This window comes from Ictalurus furcatus, chromosome 12, assembly GCF_023375685.1.
Source record: "Ictalurus furcatus strain D&B chromosome 12, Billie_1.0, whole genome shotgun sequence".
NCBI lineage: Eukaryota > Metazoa > Chordata > Actinopteri > Siluriformes > Ictaluridae > Ictalurus > Ictalurus furcatus.
This window is the reverse complement of record NC_071266.1, coordinates 883,714-890,625: the sequence shown is the minus strand read 5'-3', so window position 1 is coordinate 890,625 and position 6,912 is coordinate 883,714. Positions and strand designations below refer to the sequence as shown.

At 41.4% G+C, this 6,912-nt stretch overlaps 1 long non-coding RNA gene across 2 annotated transcripts; it reads left to right on the top strand.

Moving 5' to 3' along the window:
• Positions 1-982: 982 nt before the first annotated feature.
• LOC128615359 (uncharacterized) lies at positions 983-2,745 on the top strand. 2 transcript variants are annotated; one of them, XR_008387195.1, is made up of 6 exons: positions 983-1,451; positions 1,557-1,644; positions 1,730-1,892; positions 2,034-2,292; positions 2,395-2,454; positions 2,662-2,745. It is a non-coding gene; the product is annotated as an uncharacterized LOC128615359 (long non-coding RNA). The 2 variants fall into 2 exon arrangements; XR_008387194.1 differs by having other exon boundaries at positions 1,557-1,892.
• Positions 2,746-6,912: the final 4,167 nt, after the last annotated feature.

Genomic DNA, 6,912 nt, shown 5'->3' with positions numbered 1-6,912 from the left:
ATGTTTACTGTGTAATCATGTGTTCATTAAGTTTACCACTGCATATGAATTGACAAAAAAGATGAACAGGAAAAGGGTAGGGCAAGTTAGTATTATCGTTAGTTAATTAATGCAGTAATTGGTCTTTTCAGTATTAAAAACAGGTACTGTACAGTATTTTATGTATACCCCTTAGAGGTTGACCGAGAGTGGATTTTACCGATATCGATAACTGTTGAGCGGTACCTACCTGTTGATAACCAGGTATAAGATAAGTATCTGCCTGTACTTCTCAGCATTGAGGAGACCATTAATTCTGACCAAATCCCCACTCCATTTGCAGAAATGCAGCCCCAAACTTGCAAGGAACCTCCACCATGCTTCACTGTTGCCTGTACCACTCTCCAGCCCTTTAACAAACTGCCTTCTGCTCCCAAGTTCTTGTGTTTTCGTGCATAGTTTAGTCGCTTGGCCCTATTTCCACGTTGGAGATATGGCTTTTCGGCCACAAGTCTTCCATGAAGGCCACTTCTGACCAGACTTCTTTGGACAGTAGATGGGTGTACCAGACTCCCACTGGTTTCTACCAGGTCTGAGCTGGACATCTTCCGATTGCGAAGGGAAGTACGTCTGATGTGTCTTTCACCTGCTGCAGTACCTTTCCTTGGCCGACCACTGCGTCTACGGTCCTCAACGTTGCCTGTTTCTTTGTGCTTCTTCAAAAGAGCTAGCACCTGTTTGGTATAATTGTTTAATCATACACCTGACTATATGCCTACAAAATCCACAACAGTGTGTAAGTGTACCTAGAAGAACTGATGCTGTTTTAAAGGCAAAGGGTGGTCGCACAAAATATTGATTTGATGTAGATTTTTCTTCTGTTCACTCACTTTGCATTTTGTTCATTGATAAATATAAACTTTTTCTGTTTGTCTATTTTTGAAAGCATTCTTACTTTACAGCATTTTTCACACCTGCCTAAAACTTTTGCACAGTACTGTACATATTAACTATTTTAATGAATATTAAAGTAAATAAGATAATACATCCAAACTGAACCACATGGGAAGTATCCCACCCCGTGCAGAGTGTAGCCTCACGTGTCAAAACAAACACCACGAGGTGTCAGTATAATGACAGCTGACCCTTCTCAGCTGCTCCCGCAACGGATGTAACAGGGAAAAACTATCGGTATGGATTATTGCTAATAACCGACAGTTCCAGCAATCAGTTATCGACAAAACTCATCAATCATTCGACCTCTAATACCTGTAACACTGCAATGCCTAATTATTACTTTCTCTTTTTTACCACAGTATCAGTCCATCAACAGCTTTTCTTGCAGTTTTTCAAGTTCCTAAGTTTCCTTTTGATGTTCAGGCCAAGTTGGACCAAAAACAACGCAAACTTTCAACATCAGATAGAAACAAAATGATAAGAACATTGTATGAAAGCATGGCTCGGTACAAGATGTAAGTATTCCTCATTAACGGTACCAAGGTCTTAATGGCTTACATCCAATTTGGTGTTTAAACTACATTTAATCCTACACTCGTGTGGTTAAAATATTTTTGCAGGTGTCTGACTAATGAAGAGTATGTTCGAGTGGCTAAGGCCCTGACTCTGAGGTACCCCTTTTTAAAGGACAAAGAGGGCAATGGAGATGTGAGTACAAGGGTTACTCTTAATGTCCTACTCTTGATTCTGTTCATGCAATTTGTTATTTAGTGTAAATTTGTTTTTTGCCCAGGTATTATTTTGAATAGCACACATGGCACACGTCTCTGAAACGCACGTTTAAATTTGAGCGGACACGTTCGGCTGATGTTGAAAAGATTTAAACAGAAGTTTTAGTCATTCGAAAAAAGTCTCTGCAACCTGACAGCAGTTGCAAAAAAATTACAAGGCCTTTGGTGAGAGCATATATTTTATTTTTACAATGATTTATTTTTCCTATGATTTTACTTATGATTGTGTCTTTGTAAACTAATTGCAGCTTTATCAAGAAATTGGTTTCCTGTATAAATCTGTTAACCTATGTCGCCACTTTCAAGAAAATTCAGGGATGAACTTGGCTGCTCCGTGTGACCAAGAGGCGGTGTTATCAAGGCCTGTGCATCCTCATCTACTCCCAGCTTCACTTTGTTCTTCATTTTGCGTCTGAAAGAATGGAAAAAAAGACATTGAGTTACCCATGGAGAATCAATGTTCTTGAAAAAGCATCCAGTGTGCTACGGCTTGCTCAAGGGAAATCTCTTTTAGCAAAGCTGCACAAAGAGACTAGAGAAGAATCTCTCTGTGAAGACCACCTTGGTAATTGACATTTAACATTTCTCCTCTTTTTTTAAGCCTAACCAATTCTAGCTTTGGATGGATTCCTACATATTTATATGTATGTCATAACTTGTGTTTTAGGTATTGATGTTGCCAGCCTTGTTCAGGGAGAAACTTGAACATTTCATTGTGCTTGGGGAGGTGCGCATATAGTTCTGTCTATGACTTGTATGTCCGTGATAAATGCATTTATGCATTTTAGAATTCTTAAACTTTATTTACTGTGTCCACATAGAAATAGGATGAATAATAATTATCTTACACTTTATGCATGTAGATTATTTCACTTAAGTCATCTGCTGTGAAAATCTGTCTGAGATCAAATCTGATTTGTGCTCTGTCATTTAGAATGAAGCATCATCACCATATCCAACTGTTCCAGTACCAGAAGTCACTGACTGGAAAACTGTGTTTACAAGAAGAGTCACTGCAGTCGTCACTAATTTTAGAGAATCTTTTATTTATTTCTGGAATGTTTTTAAATCGGAGAAGATGGCTTTTAGTTCTGTACAACAGTGGTGGGATGTGGCTCAAACTCAAATTAATGCATTTTGTCAACAATACACTCTTAATGTCACAAGAGACATTGTCAGATCTCTGAAAGCCCCGGAGACTGGAATAGTGGTACTCCAGTGTTTGGAGACCACAGGAGATCGAGGGCAGATTGAAGCCCTCAAAAGTAAAAAAGCTGTAATGAATGATCTGTTGGGCATTACAGCACAGGGGGCGCTGGTCCGCTCACGCTTTAAAAGCATGAATGAGACGGATGCTCGTTCTAAGTTCTTTTTTTGGTCTAGAGCAGAAGAATGGACAGAAGAGCTTCATACACGCTGTGCGAACAGAATCAGGGGATCTTCCGTCAGATCCCGCTGAAATCCGCAAGCAGACAGTTAGCTTCTACTCGAAGCTGTACAGCAGACAGCGGTCAGGGGCACAGATAGTGGAGGAGAGCTTCCTCAAGAACCTGCCGAAACTCTCGGAGCATGTGGCCAGAGATATGGACGTAGAGAACCTGCCGAAACCTTAAGAACCTGCCAAAACTCTCGGAGCATGTGGCCAGAGATATGGACGTAGAGCTAACGCTGGTAGAGCTCTATGAGGCTCTCCAAGGGATGGAGAACGGACGGGCACCAGGCATAGACGGTCTCCCTGTAGAGTTCTACAAAGCCTTCTGGGCAGTTGTAGGGCAGGATGTGCTAGAAGTGTTGCTAGACAGTGTGAAGGGAGGTGAGCTCCCACTGAGCTGCAGGAGAGCCATCCTGACCGTCCTACCAAAAAAGGGAGACCTGATGCATTTGAAGAACTGGCGCCCGGTCTCACTGTTTTGCACTGACTACAAGCTGTTCTCAAAAGCATTAGCTTCAAGACTGACTAAGGTAATGGAGCAAATCATGACTAGACGTACTGTGGGCCTGGCCGGTCTATATTTGATAACGTACACTTAATTCGAAGGTGCTGGAAACCTTTGGTTTCAACCCAGGTTTCATAGCCATGATCAGGACTTTGTACAGTGAAATTGAGAGTGTACTGAAGGTTAAGGATGGTTTGTGAGCCCCTTTTAGAGTTTACAGAGGTATTAGACAAGGCTGTTCTCTGTCAGGCGTGCTGTATACCCTAGCATTTGAACCTCTTTTATGTAAATTGAGAGATCAACTTTCTGGTTTTAAAATGTCTCACTCCAGTGCTTCTCTCTGTCTCTCAGCATATGCAGATGACCTGGTTGTAATTCTGGGAGCACAGACTGATGTGAGTATTTTAATTGATGTTTTAAAAGATTTTGAGATTTTATCATCTGCCAAGGACAACTGGGCCAAAAGCGAAGCCATTGTAGTTGGAGAGTGGGGTGGTGGGCAGCCACATTACCAGCTGGTTTGGTGTGGAAAAAGGATGGTTTTAAGTACTTGGGTGTTTATCTGGGCTGCACTGAGTTTTTAAATAAAAATTGGGAAGGTGTCTTTGAACAGGTGAAGGGCAGACTGAGCAAGTGGAAGTGGCTGGTCCCAAAAATGTCTTACAGGGGACAAACGCTGACCATCAACAACTTGGCAGCACCAACCCTGTGGCACAAGTTGGCATGTGTGGATCCTCCGCCAAACTTGCTCTCAAACATCCAGGCCCTGCTAGTGGACTTCTTCTGGGACAGACTACACTGGATCCCTCAGTGTGTCCTTCATCTGCCCAAGGAGGAGTGGGGGCAGGGGCTGGTCCACGTAGCCAGCAGGACTGCAACCATTCGCCTGCAGTTCATCCAGAGACTCCTCACTGGACCCAGGAGGTTGGTATGGAGAGCAGCAGCCTATAGGCTGTTACACACAGTAGGAGGCCTGGGGTTGGACAGAACTTTGTTTTTAATGGACACGAGAACTCTAGACTTTGCTGGATTACCAGTTTTTTATTGTGGGCTTTTTAAAAGATAGAACCTTTTTAAAAAACAAATCAAGGGGTGCAGAATACCACACTGGCTGCTGGAGGAACCCCGGTTCATGGTGGGCGATTAGACATCTCTGGTGTGACTACTCCTTCATTATCTAGGGTTCTGGTCTCCTCAGGGATTGTGATACTCCAGCAGATGGTGAATATCACAAAGACGGACCTGTCACGGGCAGAGGATTTAGCAGCGCGCCTGGGACTACGGTCCCAACACATTGTGAATAAGCTCCTACATCACTGGAGGTCCACCCTAACGTCAGAGAAGCGTGTTCAGCTGATGAAAAACTGAATGGGAGAGTGGACACCCCATGGTGAAGTGTACTGGGTTTTAATGATGATATTAAACCACTGTTAACCAAAAAATTTGCTGACCTCCAATGGAGGATTTTACATGGAATTGTTTCTGTGAATTCTTTTATCTCCATTTTTAAACCCTGAGGTCACACAGGAATGTCCATTTTGTTCAGAGAGAGAGACTGTTTTTCATGCTTTTATACATTGCTCCAGGTTGCAGCCATTGTTTGTACTTTTAAAAAACAACCTGAGGTCATTTTATGTGGATTTTACTTTTCAGATTTTTATCTTTGGTTTTAAGTACGTCAGAAGGAACAGGTTCAAGTGTCAGCTGATCAATTTTATCTTTGGCCAGGCCAAAATGGCAATATACCTGAGCAGAAAAAAACAAAGTGGCACAGAACACAGACTGCAACGCCAAAAAATTCTCTCCAGACTGATAAAATCACGAATTCTGATTGATTTGAACTTTTACAGAAGTATGGAAGACGGAGATGTTCAAGGCGGTGTGGTGTTGTGAGGAGGTTCTGTGTTCTGTAGTGGAGGGAGAACTTTGTTTTACACCAGCATTAGGCTGATAATGTTCATAACAACCAATTGTTGTTGCGCTGACTTATTTATTTAATTGATGTTTTTTTAATGCTCATTTAAATATTTATTTATTTATTTATTGAGTCACCTTGACTTGAATGTGCATGGTGTGACTTTTGATAAATAAAAGACTGTAAAAAGTCTCTCTCTCTCTCTCTCTCTCTCGTATATAAAACATTAACCTCAATGTATACACCAGGGGGAAAAAATGAAAAAAATTAATTCAAGTAAAATTATAATTGATTAATTCAAGAATGAAAATACATTCCTTATTATGGCTTCTTATTTGTTATTTCTTATTTTATTATGGATTTTTATTTCATATTAATAATTTTTTACGTGATATTGTAGGCTATATATTCGCTTCTCTATTTTTTTCAGTGTTGATTGTCATCTGATTGTGTAAGTGATCAATCTAGCAGTTATCCTATAGATCTGTGATTTATCATGTGTTGTATGGAAATCAGATAAAACTAAAACACAAGGAGACAAAGTATGAGTGTGACCAGGGGAAGAACCAGAACGTGCTGACGTGTAAGGTGGAGTGTAGCTGGGGCTACTAGGGGAGAAGGGAGGAGAGGTCGGAATCAGGATCAGGATAGGTCATGTGATCATCAGCATGTTGGTCAGATGAATTGTCAGGTGAGATAACAAGGCAGGGATCAGTTTGAGTGGAAGCATCCGCATACACCTTAGCTGGACTGATCCTGTATCTCAGGGGTGTTGGAAACCCAGAAAGGTCAGAGGGAGTGCCGAGAACCTCAACCAAGAGGGCCAAATCCGCAGAGAGGTGTGCAAGCTGATCGAGAGGATTTAGGTCAAAGCCCAAATCTTCAAAGGCGGGGGGGGAAAGGAGTTGATGTTCAGCTGTAGAAAGACACAAAGAAGAACTGGTTCAGTGAATGATTCAGTAAACAAAAGAAGCACAAACACACATAGAAACGCGGGGTTGGGAAAAGAAAATAGAGCTAGGGACTGGATTACCTAAAAACAATACAAGCATCTACACACACACAAACACTCACAGAATGCATAGTTACGAACAAAATGGCAGGGCAAACACACATTAGGTAGAGTGAGACCAAAAAATAAAACTTACCCATGATAAGTGAAAAACAAAGAGCAGTTTGTTTAAAACTAAGATCCTCTCTCAGTGGAAGTCAGCTGAGACCAGTTACTGTGAAACAACGTGTTGAAATGGAGAGAATTTATTTGCATTTCTTTCAGAATTGTGGAATTCATGTATCGGTATCGGTCAATATCACTCTGAATAATCAGTTATCA